This window comes from Onychomys torridus, chromosome 4 (assembly GCF_903995425.1).
Source record: "Onychomys torridus chromosome 4, mOncTor1.1, whole genome shotgun sequence".
Lineage (NCBI taxonomy): Eukaryota > Metazoa > Chordata > Mammalia > Rodentia > Cricetidae > Onychomys > Onychomys torridus.
In genome coordinates, this window is record NC_050446.1 from 107,374,068 (window position 1) to 107,392,512 (window position 18,445).

The window sequence follows — 18,445 nt, forward strand, 5'->3', positions numbered from 1 at the left end:
AAGCAATAGTTCTCCAACTGGAAATGAGTAGAAGGACGAGGTAGCAGCCATTCCTTGGGAAACTTCTATGCATCATGCCTCAAACCTCAGGTATTTGCACCAAATGAGGTGACTTCTTAAATCTAAAATATTCTGAAATTTAAAGTCAAATCTTTGTTTTTGTTTGAACAGCATAATATTTAGGAATTGTTTTGGTTTCAAAGTATTTTAAATTAGGATTAAAAGCTGGGGTTATAGCTCAGTGGTACAGAGCTTTCGTGACACACACAACACTCTAATTTCTATCCCTAGTACCTAAATAAATAAACATCACTTGAATTTTTATCAACAAATGCAGGATTTTAAGAGCAGAGGGTGCAGTTCAGTTATAGAGCACTTGTCCCTGAGTTCCTTCCCCAGCAGTAATGAAAGGTATTTTACAATTAAAATAATTAAGGAATTAGGGGATGTGCTAGCTAGTTTTGATGTCAACTTGACACAGGCTAGAGTCATCTGAGGAGGGAACTCAAGAAAATGCTTCCGTAAGATCTGGCTGTAGGGAAGCCTGCAGAGCATTTTCTTAATTACTGATTGATGTGGGAGGCTCCAGCCCATTGTATATGGGGCCACCCCTCGGCTAGTGGTTCTGGGTTCTGTAAGAAGACAATCTGAACCACACTCTTCCAGGTTTCTGTCTGAGGGTGGGACTGGGGTGGTGGGGTGGGGCTAGTGGTGATGGTGGGGATGTGATGATGCTGTGTTCTTGTCCTGACTCCTTTTGATGATGAACTGAGATACAGAAGTGTAAGTAAAATAAATCCTTTCCTCCCCAACTTGCTTTTGGTCATGGTGTTTCATCATAGCAATAGTACCTCTAACTAAGACAGGGATGTTCCTAATTTAGAACAGTCAACTATAGGGATGGGGCTGTCACCTGACTCTCCTTTTCCCTGGTAAATATGTCCAGACCTTGGTCAGACAGCAAACGTTTAAAGACCTTCTTTCTGAAGACTTTGCTTCTGGCAGATTAGAATTGAGCCCGTGTTCAAGGTCGGCAGTGTGACCTTTATTAGTGACCTCTATTAGTACCAGTGCACATTTTTTAATCCCACTGAAAACACCTGGAATGTACTATAGAATTCAGCTACCTTTAGGCTTCCTTCTTGCTGTTATTTTAAAAATTCATGGGCTGGAGAGATGGCTCAGAGGTTAAGAGCAATGACTGCTCTTCCAGAGGTCCCAGGTTCAATTCCCTGCAACTACATGGTGGCTCACAACCATCTATAATGAGATCTGATGCCCTCTTCTGGTGTGCAGACATACATACAAACAGAACACTGTATACATAATAAATTAAAAAAAAATTCATACAGATAACTCCTTGACTCTGATAGGGTTGTGTCCCCAAATGCTCATTGTAAGTTGAAAGAATCTTGAGGTGAAACTGAATTTGCTACATATAGCCTCTAAACATAGTTTGGTAGCAAAGTATGCCAGAGAGAAGTGGCCCTCTCCCCTGTGAGGGTGTGACTGGATGGCTGCAGTGCCTTGCAACAAGCGAACATGTACAAGCCTCAATTTTACAACAATGCTTTTTTTGAACCACTGAACACTGAACTACAATAAATAAAAAAAAATAGATCTTTTCAGATGGGTTTTGCCAGTATCTGCACTTCATTTAAACGAAATAGAATAGTATGTATTATTTTGTGTGTGTCTTGGGATATATTTGTGATTTTCACCCATTGGATGTATGTATCCTAGACTTGTGATTTAGATTTTTACTTATCACTTGGTTATTTTGAGTTTTCTGAAACAGATCTATAATCATGAGTACAAAATAGATTGGAATGTGCATTCTGGACTTAACATTTCACACCCTTCCACACACCCATGTACACACCCACCCACACCCACATATATATAAACATACCCATACCCACATATACACATACACACCCCCACATACACACATATACATACCCCTTTCCCTCCTTTATAACACAAGCCGAGTCAACACTGAGTCTTTCATTTAATTAATTCATACATAGTAATCAGCAGTAAATTTAATTTGCCCATTTGTTTCTTTAGTCACTGTATTAGCTGGATGTTGAACTAGATCTGGCAGTACAAACTGAAAACACTCAGTGGCTTATCTTCAAATTTTAAGTGTAATGTGGATGAATAGAAAAGAGATGTTTAATTCTGGCAGGTGTTCTGAGTGGTGGAGCATGAGAAGAGGCTTCAGAAAGAAGATGACTTATTTACTTATTATTCTTTGACAATTTCACGCAAGTGTATAATGTGTTTTGGTCACAGTTCCTTCCCTGTTACTCTCTAGCTCCTCTCTTGCTCCTACAAAACTCCCTTCTTCTTCCTAGGAAGTTCCCCCACTGTTTTCACATATTTTTCTTGTCTGTCTGTCTGTCTGTCTGTCTGTCTCTGTCTCTGTCTCTCTCTGTCTCTCTGTCTCTCTCTCTCTCTCTCTCTCTCTCTCTCTCTCTCTCTCTCGGTGACGTGCTGAGTTTAACTAGGATTGCTGGCAGGCACACGGGAAATCACAGCTGATGGGCATTCATCCCATCATCCTCCCCACCATCTAGCTTTTACATCCTTTCTATCCCTTTTCTGCCGTGTTTCTGGGCAGAAGCATATAAATGTCCCTTTTAGGGCTAATCACTCAGCAGTCACTTATTCTCATCATTTTGACTCGGCATGAGTTTCTGCATTAACCACTGCAAACAGAAGCATCTCTGACCAAGACTGAGGGCAGCACTGATCTATGGGTACAAACAGAAATATTTAGAGGGCAGCTTGGCAACATTTTTTTTTTTTTTTTTAAAGCAAAACAGTGGTATGTTCCCTCATAGACTCCTTTTTGATCAGGTTGACTGTTCCAGACATGAATTCCATCTTGTGGAGTAGGCTTCAAATCCAATCAGCAAGTGGATGGTTACCCCCATAACTACCATGCCACTATTGTTCCAGTGGGCACATCTTGCCTGGCTTCTTGCTGATGTAGCATGCAGGGTCTACAACTAGACAAAACTGTTGATAGCTTTCCTCCCCTAGAAGCCTGCATAGCACCTTCCAGTACTGTGAAAACTAGCCAGCAAGGAAGAAGTTTCCACATCATTTCCAGCTTGGTTTCTGCTTTGCGACTACAGTGTGTGTTATTTTCTCAATAGGGTTTTACCATGTGATTCTGGTGGGCAATCAAGAACAATAATAGATTGTATCGCTTTGGGGACATCTGAGCCTCTATTACTCATGATGTACACAGAAGTATCCCGCATTTGGCACTGGGATTTTTATAACTTACTGGCTTCTAGGAGGAGCATTATCTACCTATTTAGGACACCTATAGGAGGTGACTTCTGAGATAGAACTTTCAGCTTCAGATGAGATCCTAATAGGCTTTTAAGAAAGGTGTGTGTGTGTGTGTGTGTGTGTGTGTGTGTGTGTGTGTGTGTTACAATGCACATGTGTGGAGGCCAGAGGACAACTCTTCAGGAGTCTGTTCTCCTTCCACTCGTTTTTAAGGCATGGGTTCTCACTGTTTCTGCCATTGTGTTCCCTATGCAAGCTTCTACCTGATTCTCCTGTCTCTGTCTCCCACCTTGCCACAGGAGTCCTACGACTACAGATGTGAGCCACCACATCTGGCTTTTCCGGTGGGTTCCGAGGATCAAACCCAGGTCATCAGCTTTGTATGGCGAGTGACATCTGACTAGCCCCAGGTTTTCATAACCCTGCTTGAGCCTTCTGGTCCACTGGATGTGCCCTGAAGTTGCCCATTGACTTTGGTGAATTGAGAAAGCTACCTGAGGAGGAAAAAGGGTGACACTCGACACCCAGTTATTCCTGATGGATGGTGTTACTTGTTCAGATGAATAGGATCTTACCCAATACACATTTCCACATCAAGATTTCAGCTTAAATATGCTAAGAGTTTGGCAAGTAAGCAAGAAATGCAGCAGACACCTAAAGTTTTATTTTCATGGACCTTGGGATGCACACAAAGGTGGTGTGACCAGTTGTATGGAGTGTGTGTTCCATTGGGTGTGAAGACGCAGAAGGTGTTTTATTACTGGGGTCCTTCCCACTGGGTGAGTAGCCAACAGTTCTTGTGCTCAGGCAAGTTCTAAAATGTTCTCCTTGCCCCAGTGGAAAGGGCATGTCTCATGCATCTACAGGCCCTGGATGAAGGCCAGTGATAAAGGGACTGACAAGGCTTTCCACAGAGGCCACACTGCAGCCACTCACAGAAACATGGCTTCTGTCTTCCCCTCTCTTCCCTCTCTCCCTTCCCCTCTCTCTGGAGCTGTCTCACACTCCTTTTTTACACTGTTTTTCTCTTAGTCAAAACATACAGTGATAATTAAGTCTTCCTACCCCTGATTATAAATTTTCTTTCTCTGGAATAATAGTTACCTGGTTCTGCAGAAACTTCTTAAGCAAATTATGGGATTTCAGATACACCGTTATTATACCTTTTGCTTTTCTCCCTTTAGAATATCTTGTTGATTGTCATAAATGTTTTTAGGACTGCCCCTTCCCCCACCTAATATTTGTGGAAGTTCCCATGATTCTGTCGCAGTCTAGAAGTAAGAACTCAAATCATCCGATTTCCCTTATAGCCATGTTCCCCGTTGACTTAGGCTTTTTCATTCAGATACACATACATAGGTAAGAATTTGATTTGGATGAGGGTGGGGTGAGAAAGCAGGATGTACTTGGGTTTTTCATACTTCCTGGTAGTAGCAGAGTGACTAACTTCAGTGGTAGTTGTGTAATAATGGTGTTTCCCCCTAGAATGTGAGTCTGCAATTCTGTTGCAGAAGTGACGTCAGTGCTGGCTAGGGCCAGCAGCATGCACAGCCAAGTCAACGTCAGATGCATTGCTGTCTTCCTGCTCTCAGTCCTAAAGCATTATTTCAGACATGGCTCTAGACATCTAGTTCTACCCCTTGCTTGCTGTACCCAAAGATGCTGCATTTTGTGATTAATTATTTTCCTGCTCAAATAGCTGTAATAGATTCTGTTCTTTGTACCTGGTCAGAGTGTGGTATTTAGAAGTGAGGCTAATGGCAGGCACAGTGTCACGTAAGGGAAGGTGGTGGTGGGGCAAACATTTCAGACCGGAAAGTGATGACTCCTATTATATGCTTGCTCAAACCATCATATTAGTGTGTGTGTGCCCCGGCCAGCGGGGTTTCAACGGGGGCAACCCACCTGTGGGAGCGAATGAAAGAAGCAGGGGACACGAAAGATGACAGCAAGACAGGATTCTGATCAAGCTGCAGATTTTATTTTCCTCAGCAAGGCTTATATAGCATAGGAGGGGAAGGGGCAGGAAGGAGGGAAGGGGAAAAGGGGCGTGCAGAACATGGAAGGGGTGCAAGACGTGTGAGGTAGATCGTGCAACTGCGAGATTTTGGCTAAGGTCACTGGTCAGGAGCCATTTATTCTGTTGCTAGGCTACCTGACCATGGAATGTTCTTTACATTCGGTTGTCATGGCACCTGACTGTGGGATGTTCTCTTATCTTTGGGGGCCTCTGGTTATTGTTCTGGGAAGGGGCAGTGGGCTTATGACTTGTTCTCTGGCCTAGCTAGTACTTTCCATGGTTCATGTTTGGTTCCTGACATCTTGGTCCCTAACGTGTGTGTGTGTGTGTGTGTGTGTGTGTGTGTGTGTGTGTGTGTGTGTGTGTGTGTATTTAGTGGGTGTGGTGTTACTTACTGTATCGTGGGCAACTTACCTGTGTCTATACCCTTGGAAGGAAATGATTCCCCTAGCTCCCAGTTATCATTAACTTCCAGTAACTCCTCAACTAGAAGTGGGACTTCATGTGCCCCTTTACCATCCAAGACAGAGTGCTGACCAGCTTTTGATCTTGTACAGGTCTTGTGCTGGTAACCACAGCTGTTGTGAATTCATGAATACGATGGCCACATCAATGCCAGAAGACAACATTTCACAATCTTCCTCCCTACCTTCTAGCTCCTCCATTCTTCCAACCATCTCTTCTATCATGTTCCCTCCGTCTTGAGTGAGGGGTTGATAGGGATGTTCTTTAAGGCTGAGTGCTCAACAGTCACATATTCTTTTTTATTTATTTTTTATTTTTTTTGAGACAGAGTTTCTCTGTGTAACTTTGGCAGTCCTAGAACTCATTCTATAGACCAGGCTGACCTCAGACTCAGAGATCTGCCTGCCTCTGCCTCCCAAGTGCTGGGATTAAAGGCATTCACCACCACCTCCCTGTAGTCATTGATTCTTATCACTTTGACCTGTTAGGAATCTCTGCAATTGACTACTGCTCACTGAAAAAAGAAACATCATTGGCCAAGGTTAAGAGTAGCACTAATTGATGGGTTTAAATATAAATGTTTAGAAAGCCGTTTAACTGCTTTCAGTTAGGTTCCTCCTAGGCCTGTGACTCCCTAAACCATGGGCTTTTGGTCATATTTACAGCATCAGTAATGAACTCCTTCCTGTAGAGTAGACCTCAAATGCAATCATTTGTACCCCTGTAACTTTCAAGTTCTTTTGTGCCAGTGGGCACAGTTTGCGTGGCATGTGGAGTCCACCATGAGTAGGATTACTGATGACTTTTCTCATTGAGTGGCCCGCATAGTACCTTCCAGCACTATAAAAGTTAGCCAGCAGTGCGTGGGGTTTCTAGCTTGATTTCTCTACGTCATAAAACAAAAGTGTGTGATGTCTTTAGCAATATAATCTCTCTATCTAGTTCTGATAGGTAACTAATAGGAACGGCAATAACCTCCATTATTTTGGGACCCTCTGGAACCTGTCTGATCATTCACGCATAAGAAGGTATCCTGTACCCAGCATTGTGATTTTTTTCTTAATAACACGTGGTGTCTAGGAGCAGTATTGCCCACCTATACAGGGCCCTCAATTCAAACTCCCTTAACAATATTTTAAATTAGCGTACACAATTTTGAATTTTCATATATTCTTCATTTGGGTAACCCTTGCCCTCTCTTCCTCCACCCCCAAAAGTGATTTAAACCTTCTGCCCCCCGTATTCTCTCCTCTTTTTTAGTCATGTGTGTTGTGCTATCCCTAACTCCTATAAGACCCCCACCCCCATCTCATGAGCCCTTTCCAACGTCCTGACCTCACAGACACTCCAAATGAGACATATAAATCCAAATATTCACAGCCAGGCTCTGCATATGAAGAAGCCCATGTGGCTTTTCTGGGCCAGGTCACCTTACTTAGTGTAATATTTTCCAGTTATATCCATTTTTCTGTAAATTTCATTTTTTAAAAATATTTTGGTTTTATAATTTAAATTTTATTTATTTATATTTATTTATTTATTTTGCACCCCTAACACAGTTTCCCTTTCCTCCTCTCCTCCCATTCCCTCCCCCCACCTCCTCTCTGCTCCACCCTCCAATCCACTGCACCTCTGTTTCTGTTCAGAAAGGAGCAGGCCTCCCACGGATGTCAACAAAACATGGCATATCAAGTTGAGGTAGGACCAAGCTCCTCTCCTTGTTTTAAGGCTGGGCAAGGTGACCCAGCATGTGGAATAGGTTCCCAAAAGCCACCAAAGCATTAGAGACAGCCCCTGCTCCCACTGTTAGGAGTTCCACAAGTAGACCAAGCTACACAACAGGTTGGTCCAATGCAGTGTGACCTAATGATTGTCTGGATTTCCTCAGTGTCTGTTGTTATCTCCCCCTTTTTGTTTCTGACTTTGTTAATTTGGATGCTCTCTTGCTGCCTTTTAGTTAGTTTGGATAAGGGCCTGTCTATCTTGTTGATTTTCTCAAAGAACCAACTCTTTGTTTCATTAATTCTTTGTACTGTTCTCTTTGTTTCCATTTTATTGATATCAGCCTTCAGTTTGATAATTTCCTGGTGTCTATTCCTCCTGGGTGAGTTTGCTTTTTTTTTGTTCTAGAGCTTTCAGGTGTGCTGTTAAGTCGCTCGTGAGAAATTTCTCCAAACTTTTTACATAGGCACTTAGTGCTATGAACTTTCCTCGTAGCACAGCTTTCATTGTGTCCCATAGGTTTGGGTATGTTGTGCATTCATTTTCATTGAATCCTAGGAAGTCTTTAATTTCTTTATTTTTTTTTTTCCTTGACCCAGTGGTAATTTAGTTGAGAGTTGTTCAGTTTCCATGATTTTGTAGGTTTTCTGTTGTTTCTGTTGTTGTTGAAGTCCAGCTTTATTCCATGATGGTCTGATAAGATGCAAGGGGTTATTTCAATTTTTTTTTAATCTGTTGAGACTTGCTTTGTGACTGAGTATATGGTCGATGTTGGAAAAAGTTCCATAAGATGCTGAGAAGAAAGTATATTCTTTTGTGTTTGGGTAACATGTTCTGTAGATATCTGTTAGGTTCATCTGAGTCTGTTAGTTCTGTTAGTTCTGTTTAGTTTCTGTCTGGCTGACCTGTCCCTTGGTGAGAGTGGTGTGAAGTCTCCCATCATTAATGTATGGGGTTCAATGTGTGATTTAAGCTTTAGTAATGTTTCTTTTACAAATGTGACTGCCCTTTCATTTGGAATATAGATGTTCAGAATTGAGATATCATCTTGGTGGATTTTTTCCTTTGATGAGTATGAAAAGTCCTTCTCTCTCTCTCTCTCTCTCTCTCTCTCTCTCTCTCTCTTTCAAGATTGATTTATTTATTATGTATACAGCATGTTTTGCCTGCAGGTCAGAAGAAGGTGCCAGATCTCATTACAGATGGCTGTGAGCCACCCTGTGGTTGCTGGGAATTGAACTCAGGACCTCTGGAAGAGCAGTCAGTGCTCTTAACCCCTGAGCCATCTCTCCAGCCCCCTCCATCTCTTTTGATTAATTTTGGTTTGAAGTCTATTTTTGTTAGATAATCGGATAGCTATCCCAGCTTGCTTCTTAGATCTTTTGATTGGAAAATATTTTTACAGCACTTTACTCTGAGGTAATGTCTGTCTTTGATGTTGAGGTGTGTTTCTTGTACGAAGCAGAAGGATGGGTCCTGTTTTCATTTCCATTCTGCTAGCCTGTGTCTTTTTATTGGTGAATTGAGTCCTTTGATATTGAAGGATATTAAGGACCAGTGATTGTTAATTCCTTTTTTTTTTTTTTTTTTTTTTGTTGTTGTTGTTTGTTTTTTTTTGAGACAAGGTTTCTCTTTGTAACAGCTCTAGCTGTCCTGGAACTCACTATGTAGACCAGGCTGGCCTCAAACTCACAGAGATCCACCTCCCTCGACCTCCCAAGTACTGGGATTAAAGACATGTGCCACCATGGCTGGCTTAATTCCTATTATTTTTGTTGTTGTTGGTAGTGTGTGTGTGTGTGTGTGTGTGTATGTATGTATGTATGTGTGTTTCCCTTCTTTGAGTTTTGCTGGTGTGAAATTATCTATTTCTTGTATTTTTGTGGATGTAGCTAACTTCCTTGGGTTGTGGTTTTCCTACTAGTACTTTCTGTAGTGCTGGATTTATGGATAGATATTGTTTAAATTTGACATTGTCATGAAATGTTTTGTTTTCTCTATCTATGGTGATTGAAATTTTTGCTGTGTATAGTAGTTTGGGCTGTCATCATGGTCTTTTAGAGTTTGTAAAACATCTGTCTGGACCCTTCTAGCTTTTAGAGTCTCCATTGAGAAGTCCAGTGTAATTCTGATGGGTCTGCCTTTATATGTTACTTGGTCTTTTTCCTTTGCAGCTTTTAATATTCTTTCTTTATTCTGTATGTTTCGTGTTTTAATTATTATGTGATGCAGGGACTTTTTTTCTGGTCCAGTCTATTTGGTGTTCTGTATCTTTATTCACGTGTTGAGTCCCCTAGAACTGTAGTTACAGACAGTTGTGAGCCATCATGTGGGTGCTGGGAATCAAACCCAGATCCTCTAGAAGATTATCCACTGCTCTTAACTGCTGAGCCCTCTTTCCAGCCCCTTCTTGTACCTTCATAGGTGTGTCCTTCTTTAGGTTTCTTCTATGATTTCATTGAATATATTTTCTGGGCCTTTGAGCAGGGATTCTTCTCCTTCTATTCCTCTTATTCTTAGTTTTGGTTTTCTCATGGTGTCCCAGATTTCCTGGACATTTTGTGTTAGGAATTTTTAGAATTAACATTTTCTTTGACCAATGAATCTGTTTCCTCTATTGTATCTTCAATGCCTGAGATTCTTTCTTCCATCTCTTGTATTCTGTTGGTGATGCTTCATCTGTAGTTCCTTTTAGTGTACCCAGATTTCCATTTCCAGCATTTCCCCAGTTTGTGTTTTCTTTATTGCTTCTATTTTCATTTTAGGTCTTGAGCTATTTCATTCTCCTATTTGTTTGCTTGTTTTCTCGGCTTTCTTAGCATTCTTTAAGGGATTTATTGATTTCCTCCACTTTTTTGTTTGTCTTTTCCTCAATTTCTTTAAGAGATTTTTTTCATTTCCTCTTTAAGGACCTCTGTCATCTTCATAAAGTTATTTTTAAGGTTGTTTTCTAGTGCTTCAGCTGCATTGGAATGTTCAGGTCTTGCTGTCATTGCATATCTTGGCTCTGCTGGCACCATGTTGCTTTTTCTTCTATTGATTGTGTTCTTACACTGGCATTTAAGCATCTGGATTTGGGATGGTTATAGGTCTAGGTGTTGATTCCTGCATTTGTCTTTGTTGCATGTGTATTTTGTTCATTGGTTTCTGTTTCCTCTCTGTTTCTTCTGGCCCAAGTGGCCAAGGATTCTGATGACTAGGGAATCTTCAGGTCCAGTAGGATGTCTCCACTGGGGTTTTTGAGGCCTTGGGTCCCTAGATCTGACTTGGCCTCTGGTAATGCCTAAGTCTTCTTCTGAAGTTGTAGGCCAGAATATGGAGCCCAGAGGAGGGGCTGCTGTTGGGGGATGTTGGGTGGGCTTTAAGGAGTGTTATCAGGTAGCGGGCAGTGTCTTATCCCTAGGACCAGCTTGGCCTCCGATAAAGTTGCAATGCTGCGAACCAGAGTATAGAGTGCAAGCGAGGGAGTGCAAGTGGGGTTGTTAGGAGGGTGTTAAGAAGTGCTGGGGAGGGGAGGGTGGGAGTGTGTGTGTGTGTGTGTGTGTGTGTGTGTGTGTGTGTGTCTTACCTGGGGTCCCTAGGACCAGCCTGGCCTCCCGTAAAGCTGCTGGGGCTGTGGGCTGGAGTATGGAGCCCAGGGGAGGGGGTAAATTTCACTTTTTATATAGTTGAATAGTATTCTATTGTGTACATGCAGCATATTTTCATTATCCACTACTTATTGATAGGCATTTAGACAGATTCCTTTTTCTAGTTGGTGTGACTAGAGTAGTGGCAGCATGGGTGACATTGGAGACAGATGCACATTGCAAGTTGAATGAGGCAGTAATATTAGTGAGAATGGTAAGGAATGTCTAGGATCTTGATTCATAATAATGGCTCCTTGCCTGTAGCAGCAGAGACTGGTATATTTGCCACTTTTTACAGCTGTGATAAAACAACAAGGAAACTTATAGAAGAAGGAGCTGATTTGGGGTTAAATTTCCAGAGGGTTAGTGTCCATGATGGCAGAGTGAAGGCATGGGGGCAGGAGCAGGAAGCTGACGGTCTAGATCTTAACTGTAAGCAGGAAAAAGAGCAAACTGGAAATGGCAGACTCTTTCAACTTTCAAAGCCTACCTCCAATGACATAGTTCCTCCAATAAGACTATGCCTCCTGAGCCTCCCCAAACAATACCATCAATTGGGGACCACTGGTTCATATGCCCAAGACTATGGGATGTCTCAATCAAACCACCACAATTCGTAAAGCAGATATGCCAAGACCAGAGCCCACAGCTGATAAAAAGAGATGGGAGAAATGCACTTTGATGGGAAGGCTTTTACAGTGACTGGAGGTCCAAGTTGAATGAGGATCCTATAATTTGGGCTGAAAAGAAAAAGCAACTCTTTTTTTTTTTTTTTTTTTTTAAGTCAAAGTGGTATAAATGGCTGAAGCATCCAGTAGCAACAGTGAGGATAACTGAAAGAATCCATGTGGCCAACACTCGAGTAGTGTGTGTTCAAAATGGCTCTGAAGTCATGAAGGGAAACAACCTGCTTTCTCTGGTTAGGGATGTGGCTTTGCCCAGCTGGCCACTCCCATCCAGTGTAGCAAGAGAGTACTGTGTTGTGTGTTGCCAGCTGGGAGAAAAAAAATAAAAATTAAAAGTATGATTTCTGCCTTTGAATCATAGATAATATCTAAAATTTGTAAATTTGGAATCTATATGACAAATGTTATTTAATTCTCATTTTTCATGACAATATATTCTCCAAAGCCATCACAAACATTGACTACTGACCTTAGGGAAGCATGCATGCATGCATAGGCACACATATCAGGACTCATATTGTTTTTTAAAGATGTATTTATTTATTATGTATACAGAAGAGGGCACCAGATCTCATTATAGATGGTTGTGAACCACCATGTGGTTGCTGGGAATTGAACTCATGACCTCTGGAAGAGCAGTTGGTGCTCTTAACCTCTAAGCCATCTCTCCAGCCCCAGGACTCATATTTTAACAGACTGTAATCTTTAATCCTAACAATGACTCATCCTGAGGATAAAATTGGCCCCAAGGATAGAAGTGTAAATTGGCTAGCCTGAGGATACCACCATAATGGGAGGCTAAGTTGGGGTTTAAGATCATCCAAGTGGCTTCTTGTGCTGAACTGCCCCATGCCCTTTGCTCTCCCAGGATCTCTTTTATGAACTAAGAAGAAGCACAGGGTTGCCTTGTCCCACCTCAGTGGGTCAGGAATACATTGGGCGGGAATCAGTTTGTTTTTGGCTATCAACAGCAAAAGTGCCACAAGAATTATTGTTTTTGAAGTAACAAAGTATAGCTGGTAGGAGAATTCACAGATAGAACTTTCTAGCACTGACGATGGGCTCCATAGAAATAAGGATTTAAGACCCAGAAACAGCCATTTTTAATTATTTTCACTCCTGTTTCTGGGGCAATAACAGGAAGAAGGAAGAGGAAGGAGACCCTTCAGTGCCAAGGCTGATGTTTCATTATGTGGAATCAGACTGCCCCTTACCAAACTGAGACCGTTCTCAATGAGCAGCTGCTTCTGGAACACTTTCCAGGACATAACAAAGCCTGCATGTCTCACGAAAGCTACCCTACTTTTCATCCATGAACAGAAAAACATGGCCCTTCTCCCCAGATTCACAGATTAGAAGGGAAAACAATAAAAATAATTTTTTCTTAAAAACATGAGTCTTGATGGTCTTTCTGGTGGTAAAGACTTTATGTGTTGCTTAATGTGACTGTCAAGCTTTGCATTGTTGGATATACCTAATTTATTTAATTCATTGACTCTACTATTTTGAATAATTTCAGTTTTTCTCTCAATATTTGTCTGTGCCAAATTTTTGTATGTGCTTAAGTACTTCCTTATAATGAATCCACACACCTAGATTATGTCAAAGAATATATGCTAAAGGATTTTGGTATGATTACCACATTTCTTACCAAAAGATTGTTCATATGATCTCTCCAGTACCGTGTCAGAGCTCCAAAAGATTATTGCTTATTGCTACCAAGTACTGTCTTGTACCAAATATGTGTATTCTCCCAAGTACTCTGCCAGGACCTGGGCATACTGCATTGGACACATAAGTGAGACAGTAGGGACATATGACAAACAACTGAAAATATAGTAACGGCAATGTGTGCATTTATAACATTATATTTTACATTCTCATATACCTTGGCTCACAGATGTTCAAATGTGACATGAATCTTAGGGATTTGGGGGATTTTGCTACGATGCGAATGCTGATTCCTTGATTATGGGCTAGAGCAGGGGTGTTTTATCTTAGCAAGCCCTCAGGCAAAGCCAAAGCTGCTTTCGACTAATCAGGGTCGGGATATCTTAATTCCTGTAATATCTAACCTGGTAGGCTTTAAAATCATTGATGTTATGATTTCCAAGTTTTGAGGTAAGGTCTCACCATGTAACTCAGGCCTGGAATCCACTGTGTGTTGTGGGAGAGTCTTTTTGCACACTGTGAAGATGTGCCTCTGTTAAGGCATCTTCCAATTGGTTTAAGAAAGAGCTGAATTGCCAACAGCTAAGCAGGAGAGGATAGGCGGGACTTCCGGACAGAGATAGGAACTCTGGGAAGGAATCAGGGAGGCAGAGATTTGCCAGTGAGACTCAGAGGAAATTGGATGTAAGGTACTGAAGAGAGGTTACAAGCTATGTGGCAAGACATAGATTAATATAAACAGGTTAATTTAAGTTTTAAGAGCTAGTTAGGAACAAGCCTAAGCTAAGGCCAAGATGTCAGACTTAATAAGAAGTCTCTGTGTTATTATTTGGGAGCTGGTGGTCCAAAGAAAGACCCATTATAATTATGTAATCAAGCTGATCTCAGCTGGTAGTGTTCCTTCTACCTCTGCTTCTCCAGTGTGGGGGCTATAGGTGTGAGCCATCATGCCTGCTCAATCTTTATTTCAATGATAAAGAAATCAAAACCCATATTGAATAAATTGTCTATAATGCCAACATTATAGCATATTTGGATCTTGTTCCACCCACTCATTTGTTTAGATACTTAGTTCTTTAGATATCATGGAAACAGGGGTGAGTGAAATCAAGTCTTTCTTCCCTCAGAACTTGCCACAGAGTGGACAAACACAGAGAAAATCCAGCTTCAGATACTAGAAACGTTCAGTAAGGAAAACAAATGGTGTCTGAGGGATGGTTATAAACCAGAGGGTGTTCTGCAGCTGAAATTTACTGCTTGATCCTCCTCAGTTAAAGAGACAGCTTTCAATACCGTGAACACTTAGTGGTTTGTGTTCAGCATTCACATCCTTTCCTACTAAATCCTCACAGTAACCCCATGATAATTTTAGGGCAAAGATCCAACATGCCCTACCAGGTGAGCATCAAAGCTTCTTGAACTAAAGCACGGAGGGGAAAAGGCACCAATTTAACAGAAAGTGTGTAGAAAAGGCCTAGTGACAAAAGCAACTTAAAGGAGAAAGGGTTCATTCTACTCACAGTTCCACATTACAGCCATCATGGCCGGGAAGTCACCTCGGCAGGAGATTGAGGGAACTTGGTAGCACTATGACCACAGTCAGAAGAAAGAAAAGCAAAAAGTGGATGCTTGCTAACACTCAGCTCACCCCTCTTCTCTCTTATACAGTCCAGGGTCTCACCTCAGTTCACACCTCAGTTCATGTAATAAGGTGATCCCCCACAGATATGCACAAAGACCTTTTCCCCAAGTGATTCTAGGTTTTCTCAAGTAGGTAATTAGTGCTGACCATCTTTTTTATTATCTAGGTTGACCAAGGAACCCCTCATCTCTTCTTGCCAAGCTCACTCTTCAAGGTTTAGGGAGAAAGGGATATGAGAGAGGTGATGGGGTGGGGGGTTGAAACACATTCACTCTCAAATGTCTGTGAGGACTGGGTCTAACTGTTAGGATAGTACAGCAATATACACCTGCTCAGTCTTTAGAGTAGAAACAATGAATTCTATGGTAAGCATATGGGGTGTGGTCCATAGAACCAAGGGAAATTTCCCAGTAGACTTTGGGAAGCAGGAGAACTAAGGTGAATCAGGGGTCTAGGGACTCCTTCAGGATCCTTTCTTGGGATGAGTGGGTTCAATATAATTTTAAGCTTCATGTCTGTTAATAGGGTGATCTGAACCTCTCCAAAAGCTGTGTGAAGCCCTCACATCCAGTACCTGTGAATGGGACCTTATTTGGAAGTAGAGGTTTTGCAGATGGAATAAAGGTATACCAGCATTAGGCAGAACTCAAAATGATAGTTTCTTTTGAAGCAAAATTTATCAAGAAAGAATTTTAATACATAGTTAAGTCTGAGCATGGATGAGGAGAGAGACATGTAAGAAAAGAACAATGGTGCACATCCAGAGTGGACATGGGTTTCTCAAAAGAGCTGCTTCACTGGTCTTCATATAAGAGGAGGAGAAACAGACACTGAGGGGGATGATATACATGTGATAATGGATTCAGAGATGAGGATGATGCATCTATAACATGAGGAATGCAAGAGATTGTCAGCAAACATGAGGAGCTGAAGAAATAAGGAATGAATCTTAGCTAGGTTGGGTTGCTGTAAAAAGCACCATAATCAATGTGTCTTAAAACCACTTCAGTTAATTTTCACAGGTCTGGAGGCTCTACCTGTAAGACTGAGTGTTGGTGAGGTCCCTCTTCTGTGCTGTAGATGACTGCCTTTCATTACATCTTCACATGGTGGAAAGAGAATACCCTGGCACTCAGAATTTTTCTTCAAAGGACGCTAAGTCTATCTCTCAGCCCACCCTCCTGCTCATGGCTGATGGTTTCAGTTCATTGTGGTGGTAAAGACAGGAGAAGTTCAGTTTCTGGTGGGATCTTGCTATCTTGGTGGCTTGTTCATGTGGTGCCAATAGGGGAGCAGAGAATGAAGACCAGAACTAGAGGAAGGTACAATCTTCAAGGTCCACCCGCTGTGACCTACTTCTACCAGTGAGCCTCATATCTCACGGGCACTCCCAAAACAGTGCCACTAGTTGACCAAGAGTTCAAACTCACGAGCTGTGGAGAGCAATTCACATTCACGTAACAGTAGCACCTATTGTCCTACCTACTTTTGTACACAGCCATTAACCCACCTCCACATTTACCCACTCATGGACTCTATCACCTGTTCATTCATCCAGCCACTCAGAAATGAGCACCTATCACCTGCCAGGAGTTGTAGGGTCAAGCAATCAATAACTGTTTGTTGACTGTTTTCCAGATACAGTTCTAGGTACTGGAGATAAAGCAGTAAATAAGATATGGTCTCCGCCTTCATGGACTTTGTAAAGCACACATAAAAGTAGACAAACTTTGGAAGATAAAATGCAAAGCAATGTTTCTCCTTGCCCTGATTTCCTTTTTGTGGAGGCCTCTCTCTCTTCAGTGTGACAGGAAAGCTTTTTTTCTGGAAAACCAATGGTGCATTTAGCATAGAAAGATGACTTTCTCAAGCAGTGGGGTATCTGTGAAAGCTGAATGGGAGTTATGTCCACCAGAATCTAAGCTCCTGAAGGGTAGCAAACATATATATTTTAATCCATCAATTTGTCTTCAGGGCCTATCCCCAAGTAGATACCAAATAACGTCTGCCAAGTGTAAGGATAGCTCAGACTCATGTTATCTTCCTGAGTTTGGGCTCATTGGGATGTTAAGAGAAAATAAGCAATAATACCAGTTTTTGAAAAGAGGGCCTTGAGAGCTGGCTCAGGGCTTAAGAATACTTGTTGCTTTTCCAGAGGACCAGATTTCCATTCCAAGCACCCAAATTGCAACTGCCTGTAACTCCAGCTCCAGAGCATTTGTCCCTCTTCTGGCCTCTGTGGGCATATGGTAGAAGATGTAGGACACACAGCTAAAGAGCTACTGCAAAGGAACTTGTTTCCCACCATCAGGGGACAATGATTTGGTCTTTTGGGAGAGTTCCCTAGGGAATGGTTGCTCTCCCTTTCTGATAATCTGCTACCTGGAAACAAAGGGATCTATGGTAGTGCTGCTTGCATGCAGAAACTTAGAGCTCAGCTGAAAAGTAATGGGCAGGAGACCATGCTTAGGGCTGCCATGTTTTATGGTTTAACTGTATCTCCCCAAATTCTGGTGGGGCAGAATATTAATTTCCCAATGCAGCAATGTTGGAGGGTGAGGCTTTCTGGGAACTGCATGGGTCATAGGGGCTGAGCTCTTATAAATGGATTAATGCCCTCACAGAAATGGATAATTGCCCTCACAGGAATTAAATTACTGTCAGGAGAGTGCAGCCCTCTTTCTGCTGTGTGGCCTCTCTGCCTCCCAAGGCTCTCCCCCAGATACAGCCATCTTGTTCTCTTCCCAGCCTCCAGATCATGAGCTAAAGAAATGCCTTCCTTCTTAATTGTACCACTTGCTTTTCTTGTGACTGTGACAAAATACCCACAGGAGCAATCTAAGGGAGAAAAGATCAGTTTTGGGTCAGCATTAGAGATGATATATTCCATCATGGAAGGGAAAACAGGCTACTGTTTATAGTGACAGCATTCTGCTGGGATTCCACACATATATTCAGGCCAGAAAGCAAAGATGGCTGGGGCGAGAGGCAGAACTTGACTGTAACCTTGAAGTTCCTTCTCACAGTGACCTACTTCCTCTAGCTAGGACCTAATAGTTCCACAACGTCCAAAGCTGTGCCACTGGCTGTGGACTGATTATTGAGACATCTGAGACTGTAAGCCATTATATTCTGCACCAGGTCCTCATGAACTCATGGTCATCTCCTAATACAAAATATATCCAGTCCAACCTCAAAAGCCAAACAGCCTTTTAAGAAGGGGTTTGCTTTTGTTATGTTTAATTATGTGTCTATGTGTGGGGATGCATGTACCTGAAGAGGCCAGAGGTGCTGGGTTCCC